The 14,480-nt window shown below is 46.1% G+C and overlaps 1 protein-coding gene and 1 long non-coding RNA gene across 2 annotated transcripts in view; one reads left to right on the plus strand and one right to left on the minus strand.

Annotated features, from left to right (window-relative positions):
• The first annotated feature begins 342 nt into the window (after window positions 1-342).
• Window positions 343-3,586, plus strand: LOC121013284 (uncharacterized). Its single transcript, XR_005782617.1, has 2 exons — window positions 343-989; window positions 1,087-3,586. It is a non-coding gene; the product is annotated as an uncharacterized LOC121013284 (long non-coding RNA).
• The window catches only part of SCAF8 (SR-related CTD associated factor 8), a 198,181-nt gene continuing 185,061 nt past the window's right edge, over window positions 1,361-14,480 (minus strand). Inside the window, exon 21 of the mRNA XM_040448810.1 lies at window positions 1,361-1,452. The gene's annotated coding sequence lies outside the window, so the exon portion shown is untranslated. The remainder of the gene's footprint in view (window positions 1,453-14,480) is intronic.

The following is a 14,480-nucleotide window of genomic DNA, read 5'->3' on the forward strand; positions in this document are numbered from 1 at the left end:
ATCAAGAGTCAGACGCTCAACCGACCGAGCCACCCAGGCGCCCCTATTTTCATTCAGCTTCCTTCAGCCAAATGTTCTAAAATTCCCAGAAAATATGCATTGCCTACAAATGATTGCTGCGATTTGCATGGCGCTCGTCTTCAAGGGGAAAATGCGCTGTCTCGCGGAACTTAGTCTTTAGCGTGGTGGACACTAACAACGGACAACGCTTCCGTAGCTCTCACCAGGTCCTGCCACGGTCTCAAGTACTTCATATGCGCTGTTGCATCTAACACACCCACAAAGCCTGCAGTGTAGGAGTTTTTATGGCCCCCATTCGATAGAGAAGAGAAGTAGGGCAGGAGATGGAGTCTAACACAGTCAGTAGATGACAAAACCGGGTTTAGACCCTGGGGAGTGAGGCTCCGGGCACCGTGCCCTTCATCGCTGCACCATGCTGCCTCGACAGTGAGGGAGCCCTTGAAGGGCGCCCGTCTAGCAGGAGGAAGAGAAAAGGAATAGCGTAATCTGGATGTGACGGGGTGAGTACAGGGCGGAGGTGTGTGCAGCAGCCGGGTACAGTGGGTCCCAGAAAGGCTGCCCCGAGGGTCTGACCCATGAGGGAGTCTTGCAAGGCAGGCAGGGGAAGAAGGGGCTAGAGATCACACCAGATAAAGAACAAGAGCCAAGGGTGAGGATGGGGTGTTCGAGACGAGGCTGGGAAGGGGATTGGGTCACGGAGCCCTTGAACGCCAGGCTCAAAGGCTGGGTTTAATCCTGCAGGAGATGGGAGCCATGCAGGGGCATTCTCAGGGGAGGGACGCGGCTGGACAAGCACCTTATCTTACAGGGAAGGAAGAGTAGGACACGGAGGTCAACACAATGGGCAAGACGAGCTAAGAGAAGACCACTGCCTGACATGAGCTTCTTGTTCCCTCTCCACAAGCATCCACGGCACAGCCCCCGAATTGTATGGAAGCTGAAGGCGTGTTCCTTTGAAAACAACAAAGGTAAGGGAGTCCCTTTTGACATTGGGTGGGGGGCGGGGGAGGGGGGAGCTTAGCTTTCAAGGTGAACCACTTATTATCTGATTTTCTTCTCCATCAGAACCTCCGTAGAGGGAAATGCCTAGAAAGAGCACATGCGAAGCTTCCGTATTATGGAGCTGGTGGCAGAGAACCGCCCTGATAACCTCTCCACACCGAGCATTTTACTTTTCCTAGATGTCTGAAAAATTCGTGAATTTAACGCCAAGGCAGTTACAGGGGTCCGACGCAGGTCAGGCGGTCCCAATCACCCCTCTAACTTCAGGACCGCCTGCTCGTTAAGAACTTGTAAAGAAGCACAGGTACCAGCAGGTAGGAGATGGAATTCACTTACTGGCCTTCGTAAATTGAATCCAGACAGCTGAAGGCGAAAGACTTCGTATTCCACTAGACTTTGAAACTCCGTTATCCTCTGAGCCATTCTGACCTAGAAGAAAGCAGCAAGTGGGTTGGTTAAATTACCCAGATGCGAATGATCAGTTCACACCGCATTAAACAAAAAGCTCACATTTCATGGACAAGTACAATTCGAAACAAACGACAGTGCTGATTCATGCAAGAGCTTGGTGTCGGAGGCTTAATTTATACAGATAACAACCTGCCTCTTTGGCTCTCAGCTCAGTAAGACACCAGTTAGTGCTGCTACATGAGAGCAGCAAGAAAACTGTTAACAGACAGAAGAGGTTTCAGGCATCGTATTTGATTCAGACTTTGCCACTGAGATGTGTGTTTTCATCGGAATGTTATCTCCTCGATGGTTAATACATTCCAGCAAATGTAACATGAAGGACTCCCAAGTTCATGGTTGAGGTCACAGAATTTTGAGGATGTGTGAGATTCTCCTTTCTGCGGATGAAGAAATGGTATCTCCTGAGCCCACCACCAGTTTCTGGTGGAATCAAAAGTCACCACCTTTCTGTGACATCAGACTTAATTTAGGTGTTGTGGCTCTGAAATGTTGAGCCCTCATGGAGACTTTCAATTCACAAAACACTCTACAGTTCATGTTAAGTTTAAACTTACTATATAATCTTTTAAAACGTGGAAGTCATTTTCATTTTAGAAGTTCTAATGAGCTCATGTCTCTAGTTTTCATGGAGAAATGAGTCCCAGGCCAGCGTATGACCAAAAGGACTCTCCCCCAAGACCTTCCCGTACTTTTAGACTGTTCTGGAAGAGCAACTTGGCCCTGACTCTATGGCAACTCAGAAAATTATAAAGCCCTTGGGCTGACTGAGACCTTAGGCTAGTGGAGTTCAAACCCTCATTACACTTAAAAAACAAAATAAAACAAAAACCAAAAACTGCAGTGCAATCAGATGGTGAATTGGAGGGAGAGCTAGTCTAGAAGACCACAAAGAAACGTATGTTCATTGAGCATCTGTTGGTGCAAAGCCCTGTGTTCTCGCCCTAAATACATGATCTCACTCAGTTCTTACAAATGCCCTGCAAGGTAGATAAGCATGGGCAGAAACACTCAGGCTGAGTTCTTCCCTCAACAAGTATTTACCTGAGCATCTGCTAGTGAAGGGCACCAAAATATGCAAAGGATACAAGAAGAAATAGACACTTTTTGTTTCCTGCGCCCAGTGATGTCACAGTGTCTCAGAAATGGGGGAGAGGGAGTCAGATGCATTAATTAACACAGTGTTGTTCAAACCCCAGCTCATGACTCCTTAGACAACCATGAAAATTAATTTAGCGAATCTTGATGAGCATTAAAAATAAATGAATAAACAAATAAATAGAACAGAACGGAAAATATCAGCATGCATGAAGCGAAGGTGAGGAAACTCACATGGATAGATGTCTGCAGACCTGTATCAATCATACACATGTCTTTGTGTACTGGTTTGTGATGTCTAATATATTTTCTTTGGTAGGTCGTGGTGAAAAAAAGCGTGAAAGCTCTCAAGTTATCGAACAAAGTGACAAGTTCACACGAAATGGTGAGGGCAGAGGAGAGTCAGCGAGTTGTCTGCTGCAGATTAGCACCTGTCCCCAGAAGGAGCTGGGGACAATCTTGGTTTCTCTCCAAGCAGAAGTCTTATAAGGGTGGGATGCCCCAACTTAATAATGCTCAGCACTAGGACAAGCTTGGCAAGGACTGGTATGAAGTTTCAGGGACCAGAGAGGAAAACTAAGCAGGGGTCCCTTCTCCCACAATGTGGGGAAGAGGGTGGGCACCTCTGAAGCGGAGAGAAGGCACAATGATACTAGTTCTGTGTTTGCATGATGATGAAGCCAGGCTTGGGAAGAGGGAATTAAACCTCAAGAACGTGGAACCCACATCAAGCCCTGATTGCGAGACGTGTGGGAGCTTCTGGAAGGTCCACAGGCGCCAGCTAGATCTGGAATGAATTCCCACCATCCCACTGTCCAGAGAGGACAGGAGAGCCTCTAGAATCTGTGAGCTCAGGAGATCGGAATCCAGAGGAGGGGGTCCTTGTAGGTGACCTTACTCTCAAGATCAGTGCCCCCTTTGGGATGGCAGGTTACCTCTGTTATCAGGATATGACAGTTATTAAATTTTTTCTTCTTTTAATAAAGCTTCCTTCAGACATAGTCTAAATACCACATTTATAATTTGAGGACTCATGGCAATACGCTACAGGGCCACGTGGAGATATCTTCTCCACTTCATGCGTGAGGATTCAGGGCAAGAGAAATAAAGATCTTCTGCAGAAAAAGGTGAGTCTTTCATGTTGCAAGCCTCTCTGGTGGGGGTGGGGGGGTGTGGGTAGGTGACCACGCAGCAAGACGTAGCTCAGGGGGGCAAACCCATTACGTTATTCTGGTGACTTGGTTATTGCGTATTTATCTTTTTAACAGGCGATGATATGAGATGATGTCGAGCTTAATTATCATGTCTGCTATTTAACCCACATTTTTTCCTTGTACAGACATGATAATAATGACAAGAACTTGGTCCTATACAAAATAAACAGCCCCCCCCCCAATATACAGACAATTAACAACTTAAATGTTTTTGTTTTCTCTTTCTCCACCCACCATGTGTGACAGCACCTTACAAAACACAGAGTCTTCCATAAGCTCCCCTTTGCTATAGGTGATGGCTAAGGAAAGAATACCAGCATATGTTGAGAGCAGGAGAAATAATCAGAGTATGAATGTTTTTAATGTTTACTTATTTATTTTAAGAGAGAGTAAGAGCGGGAGAGGGGCCGAGAGAGAGGGAGAGAGAGAGTCCCAAGCAGGCTCTAAGTTCAGCGCAGAACCCCATGAGGAGCTCGATCTCAAGACCATGAGATCATGACCTGAGCGGGTAGCAAGAGTCGGACAGTTAATTAACCAACTGAGCCACCCAGGTGCCCCTAGGGTATGAGTTTTTATTCCATTAAGAAAAAGATAGTTCTCCCTCTCCCTCTCTGCCCCTCCCCCACTCACACTCTGTCTCTGTCTCTCTCAAAAATACGTAAACATTAAAAAAAAAATTTTTTTTAAAGAGGGGGGCACCTGGGTGGCTCAGTCAGTTAAGCATTCAACTTCGGCTCAAGTCATGATCTCATGGCTCATGAGTTTGAGCCCCACGTCAGGCTCTGTGCTGACAGCTCAGAGCCCCGGAGCCTGCTTTGGGTTCTGTGCCTCCCTCTCTTTCTCTGCCCCTCCCGCACTCATGCTCTGTTTCTCTCTCTCTCTCAAAAAGAAACACTAAAAACTTAAAAAACGTTCAATAGTTCATGTAAAAGTGCTTCATGAACTATATGGTATTCTGCAAGGATTGACCATTTTTTAATCATCATCCATGCTAATAAATTATTATCAAGTAAAAAATTAAAAGTATTAGTGGCCACAAGTCAACACAATTGTATTCGATGCTTCCTGAGTATGTTGTTTTTCACAAATCTTTAATTGTAAACCAAGGTCTTGGATTTTGCTAACATTTTCAAGGGTCAACGTTAATAATAAGGCCTAACGTTTAAGAAGTAATTGTTCTTCACAACAGAAGTACAGATTGGCTTTGATTAGTAAACATTATCTTCACCGTACAGATAGAGAAACAGAGTGAATTATCTGCCAACAGAGCCCTTGCATTTTCACTTCTAACCTTGCTCCTAATCTGTATGTTTTTTAAGTATTTTTTTAATGTTTATTCACCTTTTGAGAGACAGAGACAGAGCATGAGCAGGGGAGGGGCAGAGAGAGACGGAGGCAAAGAATCCGAAGCAGCTCCAGGCTCTGAGCTATCAGCACAAGAGCTGCATGGGGGACTCGAACCCACGAACCCCAAGATCATGACCTGAGCCGAAGTTGGACGCTCAACCGACTGAGCCAACCAGGCACCCCACCTTGCTACTGATCTTGTTTGTTGGTTTGCTGTTTCACACAGAGCCATAAGCTGGTTTCTAGTCTTTGTCCAGAACATAGATGATTGTACGTAATATAATGATTATATATAATAATCACATATATCACAGGGGCGCCCAAGTGGCCCAGTCGGTTAAGTGTCCAACTTCAACTCAGGTCATGATCTCACGGTTTGTGAGTTCCATCCCTGCTTCAGGCTCTGTGCTGAAACCTTGGAGCCTGGAGCCTGCTTCAGATCCTGTCTCCTCTCTTGGCCCCACCCCATTCACACTCAGTGTGTGTGTGTGTGTGTGTGTGTGTGTGTGTGTGTCTCCCTCAAAAATAAAATACACATTAAAAAAAAGTCTTTTAATTGGGAACTAACAATACAATGATCAATTGCTTGTTATTTTCAGGTCTAGTAGGACAAAGAGAACAAAAATGAAAGCCCGTGTTCCCGTTAGGTTTTAATCAAGCTCAGAGCAGCTCAGAATTTCCTCTCCTGATCGGAATAGTCCAGATAGACCCCAGGCAAATTCTACTCAAAAACCAGGGCCAGGAGTCCTGTTTACAGCAGAATTACCGGGGTCTGGGCTCCCAGCCAGCATGGCCAAGGCCTCAGCCTCTGCCCTACCTCCTGGCCTGGCCCCGTGGAGGAGAAAAGAAAGCACACAGCAGGGGACACAAGCCGTGTTCACACGATTCGGTTCTCTGGAGTCTAACTTTGCTCCTGTTTCTGTAGCTGAATAAAATACTCTGCCCTTTTCTGTTTATTTGCACGGAGGGCTGTTTAACATAGGGGCACAAAGGGTGGGGGGCGGGGAGCCACAACCATGTGGGCTGGAATGATTTCCAATCACAACAAACACGCCCAAAGAGGGAGGAAGATGGTAAGTGATAGATTTCCTTTCTAAAATTCTTTAAAATAAATGCATGGCCCTGGCGGAGGCAGCCTGACATATTTCCACTAGATGAATAACTGTGGAGAAACACAAAGCTTTGCACACTACCTGCACTGTGCCCGGGGCCCCATTCCAGACCCCAGTTTGGCAACTGGGTCCCAAGGGCCCGAGTATCCGGAGACAGTCTACAATGCGAAGTGGCCCAGGGCGGGTTGGAAATTAACAAGGCTCCTTTCTCTTCCCTTGGCCCTTGGCCGTTTGACATCCAGCAACAGGCTCTTCTCTCTGACACATTCTGCAAAGCCCCCTGCATCCTCCAGCGAGGTCTCGGGCCACGGAGAAATGCTGCGGTGGTTTAGAAACGCAAGCCACAACAGGCCACAGCTGAGAGCGAGCCAAACCTACATTCTGGTCCATAGTCACATTTTGAAACTATTTCCCCTGAAGCATGTGAGCAAAATCCACACCAACTTTAAAGCCACATCTGATTGTTATGAAGGAACAGAAGGGATTGTATTTCCTTCGTCTGCTTCTGTGAATTCATCCCTTCTAATGGCGAGGTCCACGTGTCATCCCACATTGCCTGCTTTGAACAAGATGCAGAAACACTGAGCACAGTGGCACAGGACAGTCATACGCCGCGAAGCCTTAAAACATAACCACCAACAAAAAACTGACTTTTCCCATGGCTGTCAGAACGGAGTATAAGAGCATAATCTCTCGAGTCCTTTAAAGGGAGAAAATGTCTCTCATTTTCAACATGAAAAAATACCATCACCATCCCACCCACCACACATCGGACACTAATGACCTGGCCACAGGAGGGCTCCCATCCAATGATTAAACTTCGCAATTCCATCAAATTCCCATCCTAGGCAGGTTATTTATGTGTTCTTTAAAGCCAACAGTCTAGGAATATGTTATGCTGAAACATAAGGGGGATATACAATAGCTTTACAGGGTGACCTATTGCTATTATTACTGTTGCCCCCTAGATTTCTGCAGTGCACAACCTGTGAGACCACACGTAGCAGCCCTGATTATACTTACAACATCCGAATATACTCTTTACTTGTATATTTGCATATTTTGTACATTATAAAAGTAATATTTATGTTACATACTCTACATAAATCTGTTCTATCACATATCCATGTAAATCCTATTGGCTAGTCAACTCTTATTCACTAAGTTTTGTTATTCTAAACCAACATCAAGAAGCTGATTATGTTTAGTGCCTAAGTGTTAGATTCTTTCTCTTTTTAATCTTTGAGTAGAAATCTATTTGAAAGTCAAGCTTAGTTTCATTTGAGTCAACTGTGATCACTGATTTTCCCTCCTTCCCATTCCATTGGTCACGAAAACTGGAGCTGGATTCTAATTCTACCTTGTAAATCTCTCTCAGGTCACTACTCACTCAAGCCTTCTGATATCTTCTCCAGACCATTATGGTAGTTTTCTAACTGCCCTTCCAACTTCCAGCCTCTCACAAATGAGACAGTCTGTCACATTATAGTGAGAACTACTTCCTCAAACACAGATGTTTAGATCACTCCTCTGTTTTAGTACACTTTATGGCTCTATATTCCCCAAGAGATGAAGTCCAAACAAATCTCTGTAGTATATGACTAGGGTACAGTCTAATCAGCTCATTAGTCTGGGTTAACATGACTTCCAATACCAACCAACATTCATTCATGCATTCATCCAATGAAAATCTTTTGGGTATTCTTAAAACACAGTGGGATGGAGGTGTTGTCTAATGCTATGGCAGTAGTCATTTTGTACTATATTAACGTAGCAAATCAATACACCTTAAACTTACACATGTTGTGTGTCAATTCGATCTCAATAAAGTTGGAAAAAATAAAGTTACAAATAAAGATGCCTTAAGCAACACACACCTGCCCACAGGGGAACTCAGAAGGACTAAGAGCAGCAGTGAGACCCATTCCCAGTCCTTGAGGTGTAAATACCTTGGCGGGAGATGCCAACATGGAAATTATAATTGACCATGGTGAGTGCAATTTTGCCCCAATCTGCTGTACCAACCTCGTACCCAGTGAACTCTCTCTCATCCATGTTTCCCATATTCTAACCACGCTGAATATTTTTTTTTTTTTTTTTTTTTTTTTTTTTTGCTATTGAGAAATGTGCCAGGTTCTCTGATACCTACACGTCTTAATCTCTTTACTGTTTACTCTTCTTTATTTGGAACGCCTTCCTGGAATCTCTGCCCTATGACTCTATTCACCCTTCCAGACTGCGTGCAGTATCCCCACCTCTGTAAGGTCTCCCTCCATACTCCTAGGCATAATTATTTGCTTCCGCGCTAGGGCTGCCTATCGTTGATTTATCCCCCTCCCGTAACAAAGTCTTACATGGTGCTACATTCATTTGTTTGCGTGTCTGTGCTCTCTGCTACGCTGAGGGCAGCCCCTCTGTTTCAAGGAGCTGTGACTTTGCAAGCCCCTCTCCTACCACCCAGCACTTGACACAGAGGGCGGATGTTCTGCCAGGGAAAACCGGGCCCCCAGGGCCAGGGGCTGAAGCAGTCACCCCTCCTGTGCTGCCCCAGCCCCTGCTTCACTCGCGTAAGCCTGTTTCCTCCCCAGCGTGGGGGCAAGATGCTCTGCGTGAGGCTGAGGCCGCCGCAGGTCCCAGAGGGCTGGAGGCTGGGGAGAAGCACCAGGAGAGGGTCGCCGCACTAGTAACAAAGTTGGCTCACTGGGCCACCCTGCACAGCCCAAGCTCCTCTGCGGCTAACTCCAGTCTCTTCCTTCTCTTGCGTTCCGTTCAGTGAACCAAGAATCTGGGTTCCTTGCATGTGGCTTCTGGAAGTGGTTTCCTTTGCCTGAAACCAACATGTTAAGGCTCCTGGGATAAATATGACAGAAGACACGAGGACCTGTACCTGAAGCTGAGTACAAATGACTTCCTTCCTTCCTTCCTAAATGTAGAGAAACGAACTTGCCTGATGGTAGGTGTCATTTTTATCTCTCTAAATATGGTATTCCACAGTCCATTAAAAAAATCCATTTCAACTAAGTGAAATTAATGGGTCATTCATTTAGGCTTGATTTGTCCACAAAAGAGGGGAAGATGTGGAAGCTGTCCTCAGGAAGTTTCATAACGGTGTGGTGACATTTAGTTCATTGGTCATTCTGACTTTTCCCCCCGACCAAGATATTTCAGTCCATGGACATTTATTTTGGAGGGGAACATAACTCCCTCTAGGCTAAAATTGGTGACTTCCCCTAGAAAAATTCTCGGGCCAGAGCCCAAGCAATAGAAAGACTAGAATGTGTGTGTCTGTAGGGTAGGGTATGTACGTGAGTATTTTCACAAATACTCATAAAGAGAGGCGGGTGAACATGGAGGGAGACGTTCGCCATTCAGATCAGCCGAGGGGCAGGGGTGGACGTTGCCTGCCTCGGCCAAAGGTAGCAGCAGTGGGGGCTGTGGCTTCCTCCCCAATGACTGGGATTCCCCCAGCTCGTCGCCCTGTGACTGTGAAAGTTCCCAGCTTGCTCTGCTTCCTTTCCCCAGAAAGGGGGGTGAAGAACCCTACCTGCCTGATCTAGCCCTCTGCCTGCTTCTTTTGCCCTTGACTTCCCAGTACCAGTACCCAGTATCACTGGCGAAGGCACAGGCCATGAGCCTGCCCCTTCTTTGAAAGGAGCTGCTGTGGGGGCGCCTGGGTGGCTCAGTCGGTTAAGCGTCCAACTTCAGCTCAGGTCATGATCTCACGGTTCGTGGGTTCGAGCCCCACGTCGGGCTCTGTGCTGACAGCTTAGAGCCTGGAGCCTGCTTCTAATTCTGTGTCTCCCTCTCTCTCTGTTCCTCCCCCGCTCATGCTCTGTCTCTCTCTCCTTCAAAAATAAATTAAAACATAAAAAAAAAGAAAGAAAGAAAGAAGAAAGAAAGAAAGAAAGAAAGAAAGAAAGAAAGAAAGAAAGAAAGAAAGAAGCTGCTGTGATCCTAAGACAGGCTTCAGAGACCCGGGTCATTCTACCCCTCAACACACAGGCTGGGGCTCTTCTCCCTCAGGGGCTCAAAGCAGGGCCCCCAGGGGCTCTGTTTAAAGGGCCTGTGATGTGGGCCAGGTTTTGTGTCCTGAAACCTCCAGGTAAACCTCAGGGAAGTGAGCTCAGCAAGCCAGCAGCCACCCTCATCTCCCGAAAGAGAAAGCTGGGATTGAGAGTGGCTTCCCCAAAAGACGTCCAGTAAGTGAAAGCCATAATAGTAAGTTATAGAGAAAACCAAAGACACGCGGTGAAGTTTGAGAAAAGCACATTCCAGAGCAGCGGTTTCCTCTCGGCCCGGCCCAGGCCGATCTGAGGCAAAACTGGCCTTCCGTTTCGTTTCTTTTCCCGAGTGAACTACACAGCATCATTATGCAGTTTGAATTCATCTTAATTCGTTATGTAAAATGAACTCCAGAGAAACAAGGAGCACAGACGAATAAAGTCCGGTTGGGAGGAAAAGGCTTCAAATCTACCGATCTGCTGCATGTAAAACCCACAGCCTTGCAAAAAAACCAAAGGCAATGTTTGCCCAGAGAGCAATTTCGTCTTGCAGAGACAACCCTGTAGCTGGGCAGGAAGCCTGTGAGGAACAAGGTGCAAGCATCAGCATAAATTTCAACTTCAAAAGGAGAATAATCCCCGTTCCTGTACATGCTCCCCTTCCAGATAAACAACTGGGTGCCCAGATTGAAGATGAGTCATGCCCATCCCCCCCACCCCCCAGCCCCCCAAAACACACATTCCTCTCCTGTCCTCCGCAGGCATTTGCATACATCCTAACCTAAACCAGGGCCACTTATAAAAGGGCTTGTGTTTAACTTTATTCTATTTAATTCCAGTGCTTTCTTCCAGCTACCCAATCTGTACCTAATTAAAATCACATGGCAGCAAATGTTGACTGGTAAGAAAAGTTTTACCATATGTATACAATTGACTAGCTGTAGAATTTGGCGTGTCTGCAGTGATCCCATTAAGAGGGGCGGGCCCGGCTTACTTTGGAGTATACATTATATGCTTTGGATCAGTTCTGTTTTTCACTTCTCCTAATGCTGTCCATGATGCTTAACCCTTTGTCAACAGCCCCCCGGCTGGTGTTCTCGCGGCTCCACAGTGAGGATCACTGCCCCCTCCCAAACTATGTGCCTCATGGAGGAAGGCTCCTTTGAAAATTTTCCATTTTCAGAACCAAAATTAGCTTTCTCCGTCTTGACAGACAAAAGCTGAGCAGATACGATCAAAGCCTCCAGGATCAAGAGGAACGGAACAGAGAAATTGCAGATGGAATCGTGCCTCCAAATCCTGAAGGCGCTCTCCTCGAAACTTGATAATTCGAGGACAAAAAGAGGAAGTGCTGTATGACTGTAGATAATAAAAACGTAAAACTTACATCCCAAGGGGTAGCAGATATGATACACAAGGATTCAAGGAGGAGTTAGCAAAGGTCAGGCTGACAGATCCACCTTTGAGGAACATTCCTGACATTCTGAGACTGACACAAAAGAGGGAAAACATATCTTTCCACCTTATCACACTCCCGACGCCATCCACCTTCCCAGCCCAACAAAACAGCCTGGAGGCCTTTGTCAGAGGAAGAATTCTAGGTTGGGTGGGCCTCCATTTGACTTCCTAAGCCACTCTACTCAGACTTGATATAATGTAGAGCTAATAGAGCTATAAAGTTGCAATTTTGCTTTAAGACATTCTCCAATAGAGATTTCAGAATGAGTTGAAGTCTCCTTTAACACTGTGACATGAAGAGACACATGGTCTTAATCTGTGGGTTTAAAATTGCTTTAGAATTGCATCAATGAGACATATCCTCAAAAGAAGAATCGGGTCACTAACCCTCGAAAGTGAAAGGATGAGAGTCACGTAGAATAGGGGCTCCCAGGTTGGTGACCATGTGGGGGTGCGGGGAGAGCACGGGGCATGGCGTGGAACCTCGGGAATCCTTGCCCTCTCCCCACGCCTTGCCTTACGTATGTCTTCCTCCCGCTACGGATCCTGCCTGAAAAAATGAAGCCTATACTACGGGGACCACTCCCGCTGTGAGAACCCGACCAGATGGAATGGAAGTCCGCAAAGCTGAGTGACCTCTCCCTGGGAGACATTTTCATGAGACACGATAATGGGCTGGCTAGTTATTAATGATGGAATGAGCTTCTAGTCACGTGCCAGGATCTTTTGACTGTCGTGACTGTTTTTGCTATAAGGGATCCATGTTCGAAGTCCAGGGGGTGGACTGTGATATTGTGATTTGTAAGTGTTAGAAAAGAAGACCACAGGGAGAGGCGCCTGGGTGGCTCAGCATGATCTCACGGTTTGGGAGTTCGAGCCCCACTTTGGGGGCTGTCAGCACAGTGTGGAGCCTGCCTGGGAATCTCTGTCTCTCTCTCTCAAATAAATAAACTTTAAAAGGAAGGAAGGAAGGAAGGAAGGAAGGAAGGAAGGAAGGAAGGAAGGAAGGAAGGAAGGAAACCAGAGGCTAACATGGTGTCACTTAAGTCACGTCCACCAAACTGGGGCTTCCTGTCTGGCTCAATTGCAGTTTCAGCCTCCCCTAGAAATGTAGAATGAACTGGACAGTCAGGAATTTTCTGGTCCATACCAGTGAGGTAATCTGTCACATGGGCCCTCTTTATCCCTCAAAGGAAGATGAGGTCATCTGCACTATAAGACGCCCCCTGCTCTCCCCACTAAGGGAAGGTGACCTTGCCTAAAACAACCTTTTCTTTTCCTAATAATTTCTTTGCCCCACCCTCCTTCCCATAAAAAAAGCTTCCATTTTAAACAGCTCCTAGGAGGTCTTCTCTAGTTGCTAGATGAAATGCTGCCTAATTCGTAAATCATTTAATAAACCCAATTCGATCTTCAAATTAAAAAAAAAAAAAAAAGCAATGTAGGATAAAACTACTTTCTAGCTGAATGCTTTACACCCAATCAGTTGTTAAACTTCTTTTAAAAAGGGCGCCTGGGCAGCTCAGTCGGTTGAGAGGCTGACCCTTGATTTCGGTTGGGGTCGTGATCCCAGGGTTGTGGGATCGAGACCTGAGCCTGGCTCTGTGCTAAGCCTGGAGCCTGCTTTGGATTCTCTCTCTCCCTCTCTCCCCATCCCTTCCCCCTGCTTGTACTCTCTTTCTCTCTCTCAAAATAAATTGAAATAAACTTAAAAAAAAAAAAAACAACTTCTTTAAAAAGGGGCTTTCATCTGGGGCTAAAAGAAAAAAAGAAAAGAAAAAAAAAGGAGCTTTGGGAAACAGCAGGTATTAGTTTGTCCTGGAGGCAGGAGTCAGCTGCTCTGAGGGTAAAGGAAAGGCAGGGGGACCCAGCAACCCCAGGAAAGGGAGTCAGAGAAAGAAATGTCCTTAATTCTTTCATCAAGTCAAGTTCCCAAACCAGATCTCAAATCCTGGTTCTCAGCACGAAATACCAAGCTATATACCCTGAAGATTAGAAAAATGATCCTGAAGAATTCATCCCTTAAAACAGGAAGCTATTGAGAGGTGTTTAAAGACAGTCCTGGAGACAAAAATTTCAAATGTGCAGTTTGGGCACATGATAAATAACGGAAAACCTGATAGTTGACCAGTCAAGCAAAAGAGCAAATAGAAAAAAGAAAAGAAGGGGGGGGGGCCGGGCGGCCCTCCCGGGTGACTCATCAGTAAGCGTCCAACTCTTGAGTTCAGTTCAGGTCATGATCTCACAGTGATGAGATCGAGCCCCAAGTTGGGCTCCAACTGGGCGTGGAGCCTGCTTACGATTCTCTCTCCCTCTGTTATGCTGAGTGAAATAAGTCAGGCAGAGAAAGACAGATATCATGTGTTTTCACTCCTATGTGGAACTTGAGAAACTTACCAGAAGACCATGGGGGAAGGGAGGGGAAAAAAGAGCTTCAAAGAGAGAGAGAGGCAAACCATAAGAGACCCTTGAATACAGAGAACAACTGAGGGTTGACGGGGAGCATGGGGGAGAGGGGAAAGTGGGTGATGGGCATCGAGGAGGGCACCCGTTGGGATGAGCACTGGGGGTTGTACGGAAGCAGGGAATCATGGGAATTTACTCCTGGAGTCAAGAGCATCCTGTATATACTGTATGTTAGCTAACTTCACAATAAATTATATCAAAAAAAAATTCTCTCTGTCCCTCTTCCTCTGACCCTCCCCTCCTTGCATGTACATTCTCCCTTGAAAGAAAAATGAAAAGGGGAAGATGTTACA

This window comes from Herpailurus yagouaroundi, unplaced genomic scaffold (genome assembly GCF_014898765.1).
Source record: "Herpailurus yagouaroundi ecotype Mexico unplaced genomic scaffold, PumYag 198, whole genome shotgun sequence".
In the NCBI taxonomy this organism is placed as follows: Eukaryota; Metazoa; Chordata; class Mammalia; order Carnivora; family Felidae; genus Herpailurus; species Herpailurus yagouaroundi.